Genomic DNA, 22003 nt, shown 5'->3' on the forward strand with positions numbered 1-22003 from the left:
TGATATTAGAGTTTTCCTTATCAAGACTACATCTCTCAATCTTGCTCCAACTGGTGGATTGATCCAATTAACTCCAAAATCAAGTACAAAGCGTTACAATATCAACCCCTTCAAGTACAACAATATTTCTCTACTCTGATGTGTAGGCCTGAAAAATGTCCTCCAAAAATTTCTCTCTCCTTCTCAGCTCTTGGTCATTCTTCAAGTCCTCTCAAATTGAATTTTCAAAATTTTAATGCCTTGGAAAGGCTTCCTACCCCCCTTATTTATACATAAAATAAGCCTAAAAATAGGCCTAAAAAAAAAATGTAAAAATAGGCCTTTATCAAATTACATTTTCAAAAATGCCCCTTTACATTTTTGGCAACTTGTTAATATCTCATTTTAAGGGATGGTTTTAACTAATAACCCTTAAAAAAAAATTTGGTAGCATTTTGTTTTAAAAATAAATAAAATTTCAACTGCTTATGTAATGAGCACTATAAATAGTGTAGCAGTGACAATAAGTTCTAGTGGAGCACCGGTCAGGGGTTCCAAGCCCACTAGTGGCCCCCCACCTACCAACATTACTAGCGGTGCAAAGTTTAAATATAATAATGTTTAAAATAGTTCCAACCATCACTAGCAGTGCAACGACCACCAACTGGGTCTTGGGAGCCGGTGTTTAAAGGTTCAAACCCCACCAACCACATTTTACCAAGCTTGCCACCACATTAGATTTTTCGTTGACACATTCCTATATGATGTAAACAAAATTCTTAGCATGTAAGTGCCATGTGGCACCTTCTAATTGGTCAGTGACTTGCCACATGTCATCACCTGATTGGGCAGTTATCATCCCTTTTGGTCAACTAACTTTGACTGAGCATAACTTTTTCTTCAAGGCTATGTTTTTGACAAAATGAATGTCATTGGAAATCTCTTGACAAGACCTTCAATTTGATGTTTACTTTGACCAATTTTGGAGAGTTCCAAATTTTGTCTTTCTGATAGCCTTTGACTTAGGGTTTGACCAACCTTTGACTAGCTATAACTTGAGCATACAAACTCCTTTTTTTTCCATTCAAGTTGTGTTGGATTCAGAATTTTGAGGACTTCAATATGGCATTGATTATTGGATTTTTGGAAATACTTCAAATTTTAGTGAAAATCCAAATGTTTATTTTTACATAGAATGAAAGTGAGCGCATGTTCGCCTCACTTGTCCAGTATCACCTGTACAAACTACTAGAATTTTGAATATTAAAATCATCACAGAAATTATGAAGAATGAAATAGAACTACTAATACAATCAACCATATATCCACCAGTGTTCATTATTACATCCATCACCCACATAGTACCAACTAGTAGAAATAGAAGCAACAAAACTGAAATAATTGATGAAATGGAAAAAGTATCAACATTTTGGACCTCTCATATAGAAACATCGTTAGAAAACAAACCCTTCAAATCCTCTTCTACCATCACTGGTTGAAGATTCTGCTTGCACCTGATCATCACTAGCTATTGCAAACATGAGAGTTAATTTACTGCTTGCATTTACAATCATTTTTAAATGTCTTGTGTTTACAATCGATCCTTCATTCTTCATGTGATGAGCTCTTATGATGTACTCAATTCCATTTTTAAACAAATGATACTTGTTATGTTCCTTGTAAAAGATAACTTTCCTATCATATAAGTATGGGCAAGCCAACACAATCCCAAAGATATCAAGTGGAACCACATCAAATTCAACCTCATATACAAACTTAGATGTTATTGTAAATCTTAACTTACATTGCTTAGTTACTCTCAATCTGTTATCATTGAACACCCAACCTAATGGATAAGGTCTCTTATGCGGTGTAGTTTCCAATCCCAATTGTTTAACAACTTCCTCTAAAATTAAATTAACTTGGGATCCACTATCTATCAAATGTGTCAATTTTGGTGTTCTTAGAAATTAGCCTTACATAAAAAATTTCACACCTTTTACTATCTTTAGAAACATCACAAATTTTTGAAGTGAAATCATATGAAACATTAGTAGTAGAATCAACAAAAGCTTTACCTTTCAAACCCATAGCTGATATTATTGTATCATCACCAAAATCTGATCAAAGATCCTAAACAATAACTATAGACTTTTTCTTCCCTTTTTAATCCTTCTTAAACCACTTTGGTTTCAACTATGGATGGAATTTCCAACACTTTTCTTCTGCATGTCTTTTCTTTTGACAATGTGAACAAGTAGACTTTTCACCTTCCTCTTTCTTCACTGTGGCTACTTTCTTTCCCTTCTTGTATCCTTTAGGTGGAACAAATTCCTTCTTTGAATTAAAACTTTTGTTTCCTCCACCTACTTCAATATGGGTTGCTTGAACACATACTTCATCAAAGTTAGAAGGACTAAACATCAATATTGTATGTTTTAAATAAGAATGCATTCCACCTATATACTTCAATAGAGTATCTTGTGTATGAAGAGGAATTCCAAGAGTTAAAGACTTCTTCCTAAACATTTGTGTATACTCTTGCATAGACTACCCTTTACCTTGCCTGATATTTTGCCAGTCCATAATGGCTTGCTGTATATGACCCAAAGGATAAAACTGTTTCTTCAAAGAAGAAGTAAATTCATACCAAGATGAAATGATTCTACCATGCGTAGCAAGATCATCTTGGATCTTACTCTCCCACCAAACTAATGAAATACCTCCCATTCTAAAAGTAGCTAACTATATTCTAGAAGAATCATCCAAAAAAATTTGAACCCTGCAGTACACTTCAATCTTCTTAAGCCAATTATCTAGTCTTTCTGCATCCAATTCACTACTATATATAGGTAAATCAAACTTCACATCAAGTTTTAACAAAGGTGTCTTCACAGAATGTTTCTTTTTAGAAGAAGTAAACAACTTAGAAGAAGAAGAAGAAGAGGATGAAGAAGATGAAGAAGATGCAGATGAAGGTTTCAAAGGGTCACTACCACCTCCTACTCCTTTTCCTTTGTCATCTTTTGATGAAGATTGAGCTTCTTCCTTCTTCGTAGCCTTGTTCACCTTTCTCAATTGTTGTTCATTCCTCTCTTGAAGAAGAATGTCCACTAAAGCCTTCAATTCCACAAAAGCTCTCTGGAAGGCTTCTACATCAAACTTGGGAAGATTTTGTTCAAATTCCATGAGTCGTGAAAAAGTTCTTCTTTTTCCAATTTATGGATTGAACTCTACAATTTCACCTTCTCCTTGTTTCAACTTCAACCTAGTTAACATTCACCACTTGCAATTTCTCTGCAAAACAAGCTTTGATACCAAACTTGATCTGATTTGTTTATTCGTCTCTTGAAGAAGAATTTTCGTGAAAGCCTTCAATTCCACAAAAGCTCTCTGGAAGGCTTCTACATCAAACTCAAGAAGATTTCATTCAGATGCCATGACTCACAAAAAAGTTCTTCTTTTTCCAACTCTACAAGTTCACCTTCTCTTTGTTTCAACTTCAACCTGGTTAACATCCACCACTTGCAATTTCTCTACAAAATAGGCTTTGAGAACAAACTTGATTTGATTTAGGATCTACAAATTTTATGAATTAATCCCAACAATCAGATATACTTTCTCGATCCAAGTAGTAAATGCATGGCTATGTATTTAAAAAATTGTTGAAATTAAAAGAAAGAAGAATCTAGGACTGATACGGAGGAATTCTAACCAATTATGTAAAATTAATTTAGTGCTTTTATTGAAGAAAATTAACATAATTGAAATGTAGAAAAGAAAAACACATAATAAACTGACAGAAAGAGAAATGAAAGATATAAAGAGGAACAACATAATTTGATACTAGAATTCGCCCTATCCTGACTATGTCTCTGGGTCCTACTCCACTAGTGGACTAATCTGATTAAATCCAAAATCAAGTACAAAGTGTTACAATATAACCCCTTCAAGTAAAATAGGATTACTCTACTTCGATGTATGGGTCTGAAAAATGTCCTCCAAAAATTTCTCTCCTTCTTAGCTCTTTGTCATTCTTCTAATTCTTCTCAAATTAAATTTCAAAAATTTAATGCCTTGAAAAGGCCTCCTACCCCCCTTATTTATACATAAAATAAGCCTAAAAATATTCCAAAACAAAAACATGTAAAAATAGGCCTTTAACAAATTACAGTTTTGAAAATGCCCCTTTTACATTTTTGGAAACTTGTTAATATTTCATTTTAAGGGTAGGTTTTAACTAATAACCCTTAAAAAAAGTTGGAAGTATTTTATTTTAAAAATAAATAAAATGTCAACTACTCATGTAACAAGTGCTATAAATAGTGTAGTGGTGACAATAAGTCTTAGTGGCGCACTGGTCGGGGGTTCCAACCCTACTGATGGCCCCTCACCTACCAATATTAGTGGTGGCACAAAGTTTAAATAGAATATTGTTTAAAATAGTTCTAACCATCATTGATAGTGCAACAACTACTAGCTGGGTCTTGGGAGCTAGTGGTTGTAAGTTCAAACCCCACCAACCACATTTTTTCAAGCTTGTCGCCACATTAGATTTATTGTTGACATGTCACTAGATGATGTAAAAAAAAATTTCACCATGTAATTACCATGTGGCACCTTCTAGTTCGTTGGTGACTTGCTATGTGTCATTACTTGATTGGGTAGTTATCATCCCTTTTGGTCAACTAACTTTGACCAGGCATAACTTTTGCATTTAGGCTCCATTTTCAAAGAAACAAACATTGTTGGAAAGCTCTCGATGAGACCTTCAATTTGATGTTGACTTCGATAGTTTGAGTTCCAAATTTTGTCTTTCTGATGGCCTCTAACCTAGGGTTTGACCAACCTTTTACTGGAAATAACTTGAGCATACAAACTCCTTTTTCATCCATTTAAATTGTATTGGATTCACAATTTTGAGGACTTTAGCATGGTATTGATTATTGGATTTTTGAAGATACTTCAAATTTTAGTGAAAATATCCTCTGGATCAAGCAGGGTTAGGAATAGATACATCCCTTAAGTACACATAGAGAAAGGGGAAATGCCAAAGAAAAAGAAAGTTTATAAAATCATGCCTCTTGAGTTATTTTAGAGGTATATGAAGAATATTGTTTTTGCTTTGAAAAAGGTTCTAGGTTCAGATGGAGCCATGTATGCTAATGGTGAACATTACATCATGGCATTAAATATTCAAGATCCCAACAAAAATGTGGTATATGAGTTTGTGTTAGTAATAGGGATTACTGAGAGGGGGGGGTCGAGGGTGCAGGGTGGGGGGTGAATAAGTAATCTACAAACTTTAGTCGCCAACTAGATAATATTTCTTACTTAAAACCATACATAACAAAGTAATAATGTAATGTTGAACAATAATAGTAACCATGCACAAAGATAACTCATAACACCATAGTTTGTTAACTAGGGAAACCCTAGCCAAGGGAAAACCCTGGTGGGGATGATAGCCACTAGATAATATACTGATATATAAGTTCCTTGTTAGAGGATGGACCCTATTAGGAGTCAATGAGAAAATTTAGTATAAGGAGTCCCTATTAGGAGATTCCAACCATGTTAGGAGTTGTACCAACCTTGTTAGGAGTTGTAGTACACTGTATGCAAGAAGAGCCCACTACCCAAACATGCATTTCCAATTACAAGAAGAGCTCATTGCTCAAATAAGTAATCAGAATTTTAGAATATAAAATCTTTCTTAGGTCAATCTTAGATCTCAAAATAGCTTCAAAATTTTTACATATATCCCTTTCACAGTAAGTTCGTGTATCACAGTACTTGCACAACTTACATCACAAATTACAATTCTTATTGCAAGATGTCCTTTGCATAAACATCATGCCTTTACACAAATTTTTTCTCAGTTGGCCAAGACCATAATACACTTTTTCCAAATTAGAGTAAACATGTTAGAAATAGTAATTCACTAGTATAACTGAGAGGGGGGAGGTGGGGTGTGAATTAGTTATGCAACAACCTGAAATATTAAAATTTGTAAAAAATTCTTAATCATTTAACCAAAGAAAACAACAACCATAAAGAAATGTGCATATACAATTACACCAAATATGTTGACTAGGGAAATCCATGATTAGAGGGAAAACCCTAGTGGGAATGATGCCCACAAGATAATGTACTAATCTTAATATTTCTTGTTAGAGGATGGACCCTGTTAGGAGTCTATTGCAATGCTTAGTACAAAGAGTCCCTATTAGGAGACTTTGAATAATTTTTAGGAGATTCCAACCCTGTTAGTAGTTGTAGAAGGCCACTAAATCCACTGTCTAAATAGCTTTAGGATCAGATCAATGAACACATTATCCAATTCACCTCGGTACTATTCCTTTAAGAATAATAGATGTGTGATAGTATTTTACTTCTTCCTTTATCAAGTATGTCAGACTACTCCACCTTTAGATCATTCAATTAGATATAGAACTATGTATCCGTCAACAATAACTGTTGAGGTCACTTACATGCATTAGCAGATTGCTCTACTCTACTTCACAATTCACGAGTTTTCTCTGCTTATTAATCTTCAAAATTCTTGTCACTAAAATTCAAAAAGAAATCTTTCCTTTATACCATACTCAATATTAATTCCTTGAGTTGGCTCCATACTCAATATTAATTCCTTGAGTTGGCTCCATACTTTATCATAAGTTAATTAAATGAAATACATATTTAATTAATGTTGTTAGCTCTCAATTATACACAACATTCCACATGTGCAACTTTTGTACCTGCACACTTCTTGATGTCATCAGTAGTTAGTGTGCTACCTCTAGTTAACTATGCAACCCTTCATTCCAAGCATAATGTGCTATATTGATCATACAATAGAAACTAGTTTCTACATGCTCTATTTCCCTATAGTTCTCTATAAATCATTAATATCTTTTGTATGTTGTCGATTCAAGTTCTACACACTTGTCCACATGTCACATACATGTTGTAGCGTATGCTAGTAACTATGCATGAGAAGATACACAATGTATTGCCCTCAATACAAAAAATCTCAGTTTGCTACTCTATCAGTGTTTTGCAAACTTATTACTATGTTGTCATCAATGACAAACACAGTCATAAAATTGTTCTGTAATGCTCCCCCATAGCATCAAGATTCATGCTAACAATCTCCCCCTTTGGCATTGATGGCAACATAGATGAAAAACATCTAGTTCCAAAAATACTAACAATTTTCTTCATCACTCAAATCTTGCTTCATGTAAATCCTTTATTGCAACACTTCTCCCCCATAGTACAAACTCTCTCTAATGTTTTTCATGTCACTCTCTCCCCCCCCATTGACATCAATGTCACAAATAGTACAAAATAAAATAAATTGGAACATTCAACAATCTATCAGCATGACCACAAGTTGGTCTATTACATATAATTCTATAAACAACCCAAGTGTCTGAAGACACTATTGTACACCAATTATCATTCACCAAGAGTCCTTGTTGACTCTGTTCATCATAGATACTCCCCCATAGAGGAAGCATCAACATTCAGTCTAGTCTAACAATGGTGCTATGTACCCTGGATTGATGCACTTTTGCATCTTCTACTTTGAACTAGGTAGGGCCATAACCCCAAGCATACCTCTTAGGTACTCAAATGTATCTTTTGGTAAGGATTTTGCGAAAATGTTTGCAATCTATTCCTTAGTGTTAATGTACTCCACTCTAATTTCTTTCTCTGTGCCTTTCTCTTTTAGTACATGATACTTTATTGCTATGTGCTTAGTTTTGGAGTGCAAAATAGTATTCTTAGACATATTAATAGTACCTGTGTTATCACAGTAAATGATAACATGTTCTATGAATCTAATTCCAATATCTTTCATCATCTACTTCATCCATATGACTTGATTATAGTTTTTTACTACTACAACATATTCTACTTCTACAGTACTTTGTGAGGTAAAATCTTTTTCCTTGCTGAGCCAAGAAACTAGTCTTCCTCCAAGGAAAAATGATCCTCCACTAGTGCTTTTTCTATCATCCCTATCTCCAACCCAATCAACATCTATATAAGTAGAAAGAGTAAAGTCATTGCTTCTGTCATACCAAATGTTGTAATCTGATGTTCCTCTTAGATATCTAAATATCCTCTTTACTACTACATAGTGATATTCTTTAGGATCAGCTTGAAATCTTGCCACCATTCTGATTGCATTAGCTATATCTGGTCTATTATGAGTTAGATACTACAATCCTCTAATCATGGATCTATAATTCTTTTGTTCAATAGTAGCAGTCTCATCTTTGCTTGATAAATTATGACCAATTACCATAGGAGTTCTAATAGGTTTATAATTTTCTAAACCAATTCTTTTCAAAAAAAATTTTAAGTATTTGGTTTGAGAGATAAAGATACCTTCTTTATTCTGAAAAATCTATAGTCCTAAGAAGAATTTCATTTCTCCTCTCATGCTAATCTCAAACTCATCGTTCATGTCTTATAAAAATTCATTACCAGCATCATAATTTCCACCAAAAATGATGTCATCAACAAAAACAATGATTATCAGCAAATCATCTCCTATTTTCTTCAAGTACAAGTTACTATCTACTATTCCTTTAGAAAATCCAAGCTTTCCTAAGTATATTTTTGTTAGTAGTGTTTTGAGTTGCCATTTTTTAAAGGTTTTTCCTTCAACTTTTTCCTATCCCTCTATTGAAGTCTTTCCCTTGTCACTTCATGTATGCATCATCTCCCAAAGTGATTGTTTAAAGTTCCTTTGGTCCTAGGTCGATATTTCTTCCCTTGAACCACTTTAAACCTCAGTTTGAAGTAGTTCAAAGAAATTCAACCAAATTTTTGTACTAACAATTTTTCTAGCAAGTGATATGTGTCAACTTGGTGGAGATCTCTTTTGAATCACTTTGAACCGCTTCAAACCTCAATTCAAAATAGTTCAAAGTTGTTCATGGTGAAGATGTGTTGGTAGCATAAAAGTTTGGTGTACAACATGCCATCATCCCACAATGAAATTGATGGTCATGTTAGAAAACAATGAGTAAAAGGACATTTCTATTCCCAATGTGGAAAATCATCATTATGGGGAAAGTGGGAAATCTTCGACCGAAAAAGGAATCAGATGTCACATTAAAACTAATCATTACCAATGCATCCAAAAAGGAATTATTAAATGGAGATTTTATACAATAAGGCTTTCAAATGTGTGAATGTTAATAGGGAGTGATGTGTAATTAACATTGTATTATGAGCATGTACTTTCGCACGTAAGTACTTTCTTTTTAAAACTTGCTCGACTTTATTTTTCTAATTATCATGCGAAGAACTGAAAGTGTGGAGAAGCTATTAAGGAAGACAGAGAAAATCATTGATTTTTCAGCAAAATACAGGTGAGAACTTAGAAATTCTTTTTTTTTTCTACAATCTATGTATTTTCAAAGCATTGTTGTTTGATTAAGAATGAGGTTTGTATTGCATTTCTTTGGTAATGTCACAAGTTTAGAATGTAGAAAGCTAGCCATTTGTGATACGAATTTGCAAGGGGTGAAATTGGAGAATTTATAGGCAAATTTTCTTGAATATGCTAATGAGGTGAATGGGTGTATGGAAGTCCTAACTAGTGGGTTAATTGAGGCTACTACTTTTCCCTGAGCCTTCGTGAGTCCTGAACTTCTACAAATCTATATTGATCAATATGATGTTAAAAGAAAGAGTATTGTAAGTAAAAATGGCAATGCGATACTCATGATTTCAAGAGACACTATTACCTCTGTATTGCATTTGCCAAAAAATACCATTCCTACATTCTCCCCTATTCAAGCCCAGGCTAAATACTAAGAGACCCCAAATCAATTCCGCAATACCATGGCTAGGAAATGGACCGAAACCATGTATGGCGGAGGTTCCAGGCTACCCAAGGTCATCACTAAAGATCACCTAAAACCCCATATTCATGATCTAGTGGTGTTATTGCATAGGGTAAAAGACTCAGCTAATGTGCTTCTTTTTGAAGAACGGATGTATAGGTATATAGAAATCATTTTAAAGGGTGAACAATGGATGGATTGGGCAGAGATTATTGCTAGTTCAATGAGGTCTCAATTTAGATGTGCTAAAGAATTCCAAGAGGATTTTTATATGGATTCCTATTTAACTTACTATATTGCCTATACTTGTGATCTTACCCCTCTTCCTCATGGAGTATGGAGTGAAGAAATAATAGTATTTTAGTATTGCCCTTTGCTACAAAAAGATAAAGTCTTGGAAGATTTCAAAAAAGTTCATGACCTGCTAATGCAAAGGGTTTATATGTCTCTGAAGGAAGTACCTGTATATGAGCAATGTTAGTATGCTAATAGAAACCAGATTTAAATAAAGCTTCTACAAACTAAACAAAATTCATAAACTTCAAGATAGACTAAGATGAGCTCTCAATTAAGAATATGAGCCATTAATGGGCTCTCTCAATAAGAAGCTCTCTTGTTGAGTGGCTTTGTCTAAATAGATAGGATGTATGCTCAAGCTTATGCTTCAAAAAGGGCTTCAAATGGAGTTGGAATTTGGGTGTGAGTGTATGGTTTTGATGTAAATGGCTTCTTAAAATGGCATTATGACTTTACTTCATGGATTGTGTTATTTTGTAAAGGGGAAGAATCCAATTTATAGGCAAGAGGCTTGAAGGATTGAGGGCTAAGATGCAAGGATGGGAAAAAGCTCATGGAGGGCTCAGATTGCATGAGAAGAGAGCACATGGATTGTGCTTCCTTACAGCCAATCAGGGAGTGACACATGTCACAAGGTGAGAGGATGGAGGAAAGGGGAAGGATGAGTCAACAAAGGAGGATCAAGGGATAAAATCTTCATAAAGACCCTCATAATGGCTTGTAAGAGCAATAAAAGGGCTTGGAAGAGTCATTTATGGCCTAGTGGACTTCATAAAGTTTTATGGTTGAGATATTTTGAGGGAGATGAGAGCAATTTAGACTTGGGCTTGATTAGGAGGGTTTTAAGCTTGCTTAGGATTGTGCAAATGATTAGAGGATGGATTAGGATGGTTTAGGATTAGCTTAGGGATAGGCAAGTGGATGGCATTTAATGAGGATGGGTGAAGGAGGAGATATTTGTTAACTTTGGCTTGGGTTAGTAGGTCCTAACCCATGTTTAGAGAATGTGACAAGGTTAGGAGGGGATTAGGATCATGTTTAAAGACACCTTCTAGAATAGTCTAGACTTTGGATGAGGATAAAGACTTTCTAGAATAGTCTAGAACTTCCTAGGATGAGGATGAAGACTTTCTAGAAGAGTCTAGAACTTCTTACGATGAGGTTAAATTAAATTTTTAGGAAATAAATAAATTTTTATTTATTTCAAGGGTTTGGGTTGAGGAGATATTTATTAAAACTTTTTTAATAAACATGAGGATTAATATTTAATCTTAATTAAATATTTTGAGTTGGGATTAGGGGTAGGAAATGATGGGATTAGCCTTTAATGAAAATTAAAGAAGGATTAGAAGATTTTGGAAGAGGTTAGTGGTCTTAAGGAAATTGGCCAAGTTTTGGGCAAAAAATAATTTATTTATTTATTTTGGGTTTTTTGGTCAATTTATTAATTAAATAATTAATAAATAAGGAAATAATGTTTAAATAAGATTTAAATATTTTCGGGAGGGATTCCTTAATTAAATATTTTTAATTAAGATAAAGGGATTTAATGGCATAAAAATAAATAAATAAATTAAATAATTAATTAATTAATAAATGATGATGTCATGAGGAATTTTTCAAAAAATAAAAATACTTTATTTTCTAAAGGTTTTTAGGTGTCTGCATTTTGCCCCTCTTTGATGTGATGCCGCAAGTGGCATGGCATCAAAGATAACAAAAGAAGATGCCCAAGGCTAGAGCAGAAGAGGAGAGAAATGATTGTGAGATGCCCCCTCAAGAAGGCGGCGGGGAGAGAAAGCGAGGGTCGATGGCTTCTTGAAAAGTACAAGAATCTCGGATGAGCAAGGAAACTTAGATTGGCAAAGAGAAGGGCCTGAATTAGCTCAAACTCTCACTATGGGAGAATGATAAAGGAGAATCAGATGCACAAGAGGAAGCAAGCTTAAGACTTTAGGGAAGGTGGAGGATGAAGGAGCGGAGCGCTGTAAAAAGGAATCTAGGATAGGGAGATGGATGAGGGGATTATAAAGTTGATGCAATAGGATTTCAAAAAGTCAGATTGGTGGAAGATGGGTTTTGGAGATCCCTAGGACTAGGATTGTGGATCTCGAAAGATGAAGCTTGGTGGATTGATTTGGATTAGTGGATCCCTAAGACTAGGATTGTGGATCCCTAAAGCTAAGAGGGATGATTGATTCTGAGAGATACGATTGCACAAGCTGGGGTAGGAGAGACAAATATTGGATATGGATGGGGGATAATGGAGATGAAGGAAAACCATTGAAGCTTTTTGAGCGGGGGGATACTTCAAAGAGAAGTACCACCATGTAGTTGAGCACTAGATTTGCTATAGGACTGTTGGTTAATTTCCAAGGTTACCAAGAACATAAAGGCCTTTTCACCAACTGTCCAGAGGACTGACAAACTGACTCAAAACAAACACGCAAGGATTGCCCCAGCATCACACATGAATCTTGAAAGAATCAGAGTGGAATCGACACTGGGTAACCCACAAGCAGAAAAGAAAAACAAACAAAAGACTTGATCAAGACCTTATGCCCAGATTGCCCCATTCACAGTATACCATGATATGGAAGATCGCGGCAACTTTGAGGAGGGAACAAAAAGATTGTTTGGAAAAGATACTTCAAGAACCAAAAGGGAAGATTCCAAATCAAAAGAAAGTGAAAATCCAAAAGAGAAACATTTTCCAACGAGATGGGTAGGACGAGGTATTAACGGACCAAGATCAGACATGAGGAAAGCTATATCCTACAAGGATCTATTGGAAAGCACCTAAGCTGGTGGACCTAGATGAGCGATGCATCTGGCAAGCTAAACTAAGAAAGATAACACTTTGGTGACAGGAAATCTAGCTAAAGGATGCATTGGAATAGCTAACCAAGATGTGCGATGTGTGCAAGATGCTGATCAAGGAGGAACTGACATGAAAGCTGGATAGATACAATGGTACTAAGCTAAAGAGGATGTACAAGCTGACGGACCAAATATTTACAAGCGGGCTAATCAAGATATGGTACAAGCTAACAAACCAATGATAGGTATGATACAGATGGATAAAAAGCTCAGGATGAGAGGATAGCGGGATGACTCAAGTTGGTGCAAGAGGTAGAAGCTAAGGATGAGGTGATAACGAAAGATATGGATTTGACAAGATGCATCCAATGATGATGATGGGGACAATGCTAAGGTTGGTGGTAGCTAAATGGATAGATGGCGCTAGAGTGAATCGCTAATGAGAGGATGACATTGGATTTTCATGAGGATAGCCTAGAGCGGGATACTAATGACAAGGGAGGATCGACAAGACAAGATCTCCAAGGAATACAGTGCCCCCAGTCAGAAGATGACATGTGGAAGGAGGTCTTATGATGGATGTGATAGGATTCAAGCTAGGATGAAAAATTGGAAGGTGCTAGGGAGATGGATGACAACTAGGATGATTGGTTGAAGATGTAGAAGATCAGTGGATAGTGATAGATAAAAGCTGGAGGATGAAAGATAGGTGGATAAATTGGAAGATGGAGCTGGATGGAAAGATGTAACCAAAAGCATGAGGATGATAGGCTAAGCTGGGGATGACTGGATTACGCATGACGCTTGTTTGCCAAGTTTTCATCATGGTACTTGTCCAAGGAGCTTGAATTGCCAAGTTTTCACCAGTGGACACTTTATTTTTCTTTACTTTTTTTTTTGACTTTTTGACTTTGGACTTAGCCAGAATTATTTTGGCTTTCTTCAGCTATTTTTGGCTCATAGATGTTGGTAGGATGGATGAAAAAGGATTGGATTGAACAAGTGGAATGGTGGGTGGGAATTTGATAGATAATGGATGTGAAGACATAAGGGTTGTGGGTAAATGGATGAGGATAATGGAAAGATCATCATTGGAACACACCTTGAGAGGTGATAAAGTAGTGGGAAAGATGGTTTTGAGTGATGTTGAGGAGAAAATGGAGGAAGAGAAAGATAAGGACTAAAAGTAGAGTTGGAAGATGGAGGATGGGAAATTTAGGATAAGAAGCATATGGACTAAAAGTGGATTGGGGGGATGAAGGATGCTTATATGGGGATTTGGATGAAGGATGGATGGATGAGGCTTTTTGAGTAGCATGAATGGATGCCAATTGAGATTTTTCTTTGAGATGCATTTCTTTTATGAGCATCTTGGGTAGCCACATGATTTTTGACTTTTTTAGCTTGGGATTTTGTGGCCTCTTGACTTTTTCTTTGATTGGGATTAAAGGTTTCTTGTTTTGAACATGTATTTTAGAAGGGACATGTTGAGACTTGGATTTTTGTGGATTTTTTGATTTATGCTTTTGTATTTTGGCATCCAATATGCTTCTATTAGCCATGGGATGGGAACAAGAGCATGGAGGAGATGGAGGGATAATTGATGGAGTGATAGGGTTTAAAGGTTGGAAGGGATTCAAGGGTGAGTGCCTTTGATAATCTAGCTGGTGGATTTGAGGGGATGGAAGGATAGATTGGAACATAGGATATGGATGGATATAATTGCCCAAAATGGATGGAGGGAAGGAAGGATATGGGCCCAAAATAGATGGAAATGGCGAAGGTGTAGGTCCCAAAATAGATGGAGGGGATAAAGGATTCATATTAGGTATGTAAGGACCCAAAATGGATGGAAAGGGTGTGGGATTTAGATAAGGGATATATGGACCCAAAATGGAGGGTTGGAGATAAGGAGTAGGATGAGGGCCCAAAATAGATGCGGAATAAGATGGATGGGAACTTTGGGGTGGAGATGGAAGGACTTGGGACCATGCTGGAATAGCGGGGATACCAACATCTAGAAATACATTTTCATTTCTTTTTTCAATATGATGTTCATTATTTGGAACACAAGATGTGAGTCCATTACTAGCTAAAGGAGTTGGAGCTTTGGATATGATAATTAGTTCTTTTTCGATGGATCTATCATCATGGATTATGGGAGATGTATGATCATGAAGTAGAGGAGATGGGAGGATAGGATCTTGAGTTGGGTGGGCTAAGGGAAAGGGATCTTGAGATGGAGTAAGTAAGATGGTAGGATTTAGATATGGAGGGGGTGGTAAAAGTGGATCATGTAGGGGAATAAGTGGGATGGCGAGATCTACTATTCTGTCAGAGGATATTTCAGCATGCTTTTGGACAAGATCTTGACAGGAATGGATGGGATTAGATTCATGAGGTTCATTATATGGGATTTGGATAATGCTTGGAGGAGGAGATGTGGATGGGATTTGGAGCGATTCGATGGGTGGTGGGAATTTGATGCTTGTGGGAAGTGGAAGGATTTTAAGCAATTTGATGGATGGTATGGGGATGATAGCTATGGGAGATGAAGGTGATATTATAGATGGGGAAGCTTCATCACTAACTACTTCACATGGTTGGATTAGAGGACATGGCTTATCAACTGTTGGAGGTGGCTTTTCTTGTATTTCCTCTAGGAGATTCCTTGGAGACTGGTGTGTTGAAGGTGTAGGTGGTGGATTGATAGGAATAGCTGGTGTGATGAGGGTGGAAGATTGGAAGCTTGGTTGATTGGGTGATGGAGCAGAAGCTGGGATATCAGATGGCATGACCAGATAGTTTGGAATAACTCTTGGATTTTGGGGGATGGTTGGTGGAAGGCCTCTAAGGCTCTCAAGATAGCTGTCATAGTCAACAAGATTTTCATCATCATTGGAATAGGATATAGTGGGAGAAAGGACAATACGACCAAACACATCATGATAGGTTTGGGATTTCATGTTTTGATGATGAGTTGGAAGGGGATGGGATCTTGCATATGGATGAACATGGAAGCTCATGGTTGGATTTGGATTAAGCTCAAATTTTGGATTGGATTCTTAAATATTTCCTAGGGAAAGTCAAAGCTGCATGACAAACCTAAGGAGGATTGGATGAGGATTTTAGGCTTTTCTAAGGATGGAAGACTTCAAGGGCATGTTGTAAAAAGGTGAGGGTTTTTATTTCCTATGTGCAAGATTGATGGCTGTGTCAACTTGAGGATAGACTAATGATCCTATGGGTATGACACGAGATTGACCACTTGTGGATCCCAACCTTTAGCTCAAGGTGATGAGGGATACAAGTGACAAAGCTGGATTACCCTAGACAATGCTTTGTCAGAGGGATAACCTTGGTGAGATTGGTTGATTGGTAGGATAGATTGGATAGCAAACTCTGGCAGAGTAACAACAATTCCTTAAAGGCTTGGGTGATTTTGGATTGGGTTGCTAGCTGGCTGGGGGGATGATTTGGATGGACTTTGGATTTGGGATTGTTCTAAAGCAAAGAACTGGATAGATTCATTTGCGGCAAGGGAGCTTGGATGATATTCTGATGAGGTAGTGACTATGCTAAGTATGCCTTGAGTTGGGATATTTTTGCTTTTCTGGGATTTTGACCAAAGTTGGCAAACATTCATTCAAAAGCTATGAACAAACAAGCAGACAAAATTTTGGAGCAAGCATGTCAAACACACCGACATCCTAAGAAGCTTTCTACAAGGATGAATTTTTTTATAGCTAGGGAGTCCTCAATATACGCAAGGTACGTGAGGCCCAAATCCATAGATGAAACAAAAAAGATGTCACACAGCCAAAAGGAGCGATAACCCACTTCTCCTCTTTCACTTCTCAAGGGTATAAAGTTCCTTGAGGCTTAGCCCGAGTGATAAAATCTTGATTCCAAGAGAGGTGTCTTTGGATTCACCTCCTGATTTTTATACTCCACTGGAACGCTGGAGTTGAGGTTGTCCCAAGGGGTGATGAAATCCCCAAGAAGGCCTCCTAAAAAGTGTAAAACAAGACCACATACATGATCTTGGGCTTTAAAAGACATGCATTTATTCCAATTGATGATTTAGATTTTGTAAGCTATGATTGAAGACACTTGTGATTATGGCATACAATGTTCATTCCAATTTGATAGCATCGTTAGCATAATGAAAGTCGAGAGATCGTCAACATAAGAAATGCGAGCGTCATTGAAAATGCATCAAAACCATGTGATGTTCATTGATTGTTAGGCATTCAAGATTGAGTGTGAGTTTTTTTTAAGCCCAAAACAAAGATGTGTGAAACTCGATTACCAAGCGCGCACCCGGAGGCCCTCCATGTCAGGATTTGTCCAATTTTTATGCCCAAATGAAGTGTGAGCGAGATTAATGCACATTCAAGGAATTTTCTAACTTAGAAAAACCACTAAAGACCCAAGTGAGTGGAGTTTGATCTTTGTGGAGCACTTAACACCCTCTTAGGTAGACCCATCCCCATAGAGGGCGCTAAGATTGCAACCAATGGTTAAATTGATGGGTGATTAAAGAGGATGAGTCCAACTACAAACTTACTCAAAGTGTCTTTATTAGTTTTTATAACTTAGAATATTTCAAAAATGTAGATTCTTTTTATGCCTCAAAAGATGAGTATTTGATCTATGGCATTCAAGATTGGATTTTTTGTTTTAATCATGCATTCATAAAAAAAACAAACTTGATTTTAATCCATGGCACTCAAGAGTGATTTTAGCAACATGCATTCAAAGACAAGTGATTAAACATTCGAGTTTTTTCCTTTGAGCATTCAAGATTGAGATTTTGTGTGTTGTTTTAAGAACTTTGAAGTGCTCTGTTTTAACCTTAGATCATTCAAGATTGTTTTGGACTCAAAAGTGAAAATGACTCTTTGGACTTTGGTTTTCATTCAAGATTTTATGTTCTAGTTTTCATATTTTAAGCCCAAAAATGATATTCCTAGATTGTTTTGATGCATGGAAAACCTAAGAAACATTCAAGATTTTGCAACAAGACATTTGTTTGGAACAAATAACAAAGCTTTTAGGACAATTTTTGGCAACCATTTAGGACTCTTAGTTTTCATGATATTTTTAAAAGAACTTTAAAATATTTGAAAATGAGGTTCATTTTATCCTTGATTGATGCTTTGAGTTTGATTTAGATTTTAGTGTGCACTTAGTGTTGATTTTGAGCCTTTTGAAATGGAAACTTGAAGTTCTTTTTAAATTCCCAAAAATGAAGTGTTCCTAACTTTGCATGAATGCATCTAAAACCTTGATGTTGCAAGGATGCAAATGATTGGATTGGTTTAGTTTCACTTGTTAAAATATTTTTTCTTTTTTGCAAATTTTTAATTTTTTAATGGATTTAAGTATGATTTGGGGGTTCATTTTAAGCACTAAAAAGAAGTGTGTATGATTTTGCTTCCTTAAAAAAAAATGGCCAAGATCTCCCACAAGAAGAAGAAGAAGAAGAAGTAGATAGATTAAGAAGAATATAGACAAGAAGAGGAAGAAGAATTTCAAGTGCTTTGTCCACCTATAATCTTGAAAAATCTGCAAATACTATGAGATAGACTATGAGTTCCTTTGTCTTCTTCATGCTCATGTGGACCTACAAAACCAATTTATACAATCCTACCAATCACAAAAACAAGCAAAATTAGCCAAAATTAGCAAATGACATACAAAATTTGACTAAAAAAGCTAATGAAGATGACCCATGTGGGGTCCCACCGAGCGTGCCAAAATGTATATGAGCAATGTTAGTATGCTAATAGAAACCAAATTTAAATAAAGCTTCTACAAACTAAACAAAATTCATAAACTTCAAGATAGACTAAGATGAGCTCTCAATTAAGAATATGAGCCATTAATGGGCTCTCTCAATAAGAATCTCTCTTGTTGAGTGGCTTTGTCTAAATAGATAGGATGTATGCTCAAGCTTATGCTTCAAAAAGGGCTTCAAATGGAGTTGGAATTTGGGTGTGAGTGTATGGTTTTGATGTAAATGGCTTCTTAAAATGGCATTATGACTTTACTTCATGGATTGTGTTATTTTTCAAAGGGGAAGGATCCAATTTATAGGCAAGAGGCTTGAGGGATTGAGGGCTAAGATGCAAGGATGGAAAAAAGCTTATGGAGGGCTCAGATTGCATGAGAAGAGAGCACATGGATTGTGCTTCCTTACAGCCAATCAGGGAGTGACACATGTCATGGGGAAAGAAGATGGAGGAAAGGGGAAGGATGAGTCAACAAAGGAGGCTCAAGGGATAAAATCTTCATAAAGACCCTCATAATGGCTTGTAAGAGCAATAAAAGGGCTTGGAAGAGTCATTTATGGCCTAGTCGGTTTCATAAAGTTTTATGGTTGAGATATTTTGAGGGAGATGAGAGAAATTTCAACTTGGGCTTGATTAGGAGGTTTTAAGCTTGCTTAGGATTGTGCAAATGATTAGAGGATGGATTAGGATGGTTTAGGATTAGCTTAGGGATAGACAAGTGGATGGCATTTAATGAGGGTGGGTGAAGGAGGAGATATTTGTTAACTTTGGCTTGGGTTAGTAAGTCTTAACCCATGTTTAGAGAATGTGACAAGGTTAGGAGGGGATTAGGATTAGGTTTAAAGACATCTTCTAGAAGAGTCTAGACTTTGGATGAGGATAAAGACTTTCTAGAATAGTCTAGAACTTCCTAGGATGAGGATGAAGACTTTCTAGAAGAGTCTAGAACTTCTTAGGATGAGGATAAATTAAATTTTTAGGAAATAAATAAAGTTTTATTTATTTCAAGGGTTTAGGTTGAGGAGATATTTATTAAAACTTTTTTAATAAACATGAGGATTAATATTTAATCTTAATTAAATATTTTGAGTTGGGATTAGGGGTAGGAAATGATGGGATTAGCCTTCAATAAAAATTAAAGAAGGATTAGAAGATTTTGGAAGAGGTTAGTGGTCTTAAGGAAATTGGCCAAGTTTTGGGCAAAAATTAATTTTTTTATTTATTTTGGATTTTTTTGGTCAATTTATTAATTAAATAATTAATAAATAAGGAAATAACGTTTAAATAAGATTTAAAAATTTTTGTGAGGGATTCCTTAATTAAATATTTTTAATTAAGATAAAGGGATTTAATGGCATAAAAATAAATAAATAAATTAATTAATTAATTAATGATGATGTCATTAGAAATTTTTTAGAAAATAAAAATACTTTATTTTCTAAAGGTTTTTAGGTGTCTATAGTACCTATGCCTTGATTGTCTCCTAAAGCCCAAAGGTTAATCCAACAATATGGAAGTCACTTCATATAGTTCCCTAGGTTCACTTACTTGAGGATAGGCAAGTTTGAAGAAGAACGTAAAAAGTTTCCACGATATGGTTTAGACTATTTTGTATTGGCTGAGGTATGTAGGCAACTTTTCTCTATTATAAAAGATAATTTACCATAGGAGGATTGGGAAACAACTTTCCCTATCAAACTAGGTTCTTTGATTTGTGGTAGTATGACCAATGGTTCTATTATTGGAAGTAATTTGCTCGAGTTCAATTTCACCTCTTACCATAGCAGAAGGAACTTCGACAGTAAAGGATACACAATCAAAATTCTTGGTCTTGAGTTCACCCCCCAACAACTCCTTAGTTGGAAGATCTATGGCAAGATTTTAGGAATGAAGGAGAAGTTCTAAGGAAAGATCATTCAAGGCTAACTTTGTAGCAAATTGTTTCCTTTAGGTTGAAGTTCAAAATAGAGTGAGTGATTGAAGATGGCTCAGATATAATTGAACTTGGTTAGAATGAATCTAGTGAACCGAAGTCTCTAGCTTTTGACTGGAATAAGGATGAAGAAGATGATATCAACTTGAGGGCTAGATTTATACTTGCCTTCATAGATGACTGGTTAAAGAAAAAGAGCAAACAAATTATCAATGAACCCTCTTCAGGGGAGGTTTCTTTTTTTAAACCATCTCCATCTGATGTCCCACTTTCTCCTGTTGCAAGTAGTACATTGGCTCAAGATAATCAAAAGAAGATGCCCCTTCATTTGCAAACTATGACCCCAAAGACTAGATCCCAGTCTAAGTCTGAAGCCTTGAAGCAACATAAAGTTAAGAAAGAGACAATGTTGACTTATGGGTATGATTTGAATGACAGCCTCAATTCCTTGGATGGTGTGGATGGTGATGTTCAATTCATTGAAGCTCCTAAGGTAGATCAGCCTAGATTCCTCACTCATACTAGAGATGCCCAGGAAAAGGCTATGAGCCCTACTATTCCTTCTTGGATATCTAACACAATTAGCAAGAAAAGGAATTTGAAACTAGTGTCCACACCAGTGAAAGACAACATCACTAAATATGCAACTAGAGGTTCGAAGGTAAAGAAGCTGAAAATAGATGCTCACCTCACCAAGGACCCAATAACTAGAAAGATCACTTCTAAGATAGCTACCTACAAGAAGAAAAGGGAATCAGGGGATATTGATGAAAAAGGCTTCAAGGTTACCTCTATTGAATTGGGAACTATTAACAGAAGCACAGGTAACCATTTCTTTAAATTCTTTGTTGATCATATGTTGACACAATTTGAAAAGGATAATAAAGAGAAAAAGGAGCTGAAAGGCATGGTAACTACAATGGCTGCATATATTGATTCACTAATGAACCTTGGTGCATTTCCAATTGTTCAAGCTTCACAACCCTTTGATCCTAATTCTATAGGAAGTCAACAATTAAAGAAGAAAATGCAAAGGGGTAGACTGCTAGCTAATGCCGTGAAGGACTAGGTGGACACTATTATGAAAGAAGGTAACAAATTTATTTTAGAATTTTTTAATGTTTATGCTAAGGGAGAATCATTGCTAGGAGAAATCCAAACTTTAGTTTCAGCTTGGGAGATGAAACTAGGTCGATGTCAAGTACTTGTTTTTCAAGTGGTTGAAGTTGAGAGGTTTGGGGTCATCTAGTTCTTGAATGAGAACCCAATGAAAAATGAAGATCCCTGCATGTTGTTCATTATGA

This window comes from Cupressus sempervirens, chromosome 3, assembly GCF_028749045.1.
Source record: "Cupressus sempervirens isolate cs-2001-9-10 chromosome 3, ASM2874904v1, whole genome shotgun sequence".
NCBI classification, from domain to species: domain Eukaryota; kingdom Viridiplantae; phylum Streptophyta; class Pinopsida; order Cupressales; family Cupressaceae; genus Cupressus; species Cupressus sempervirens.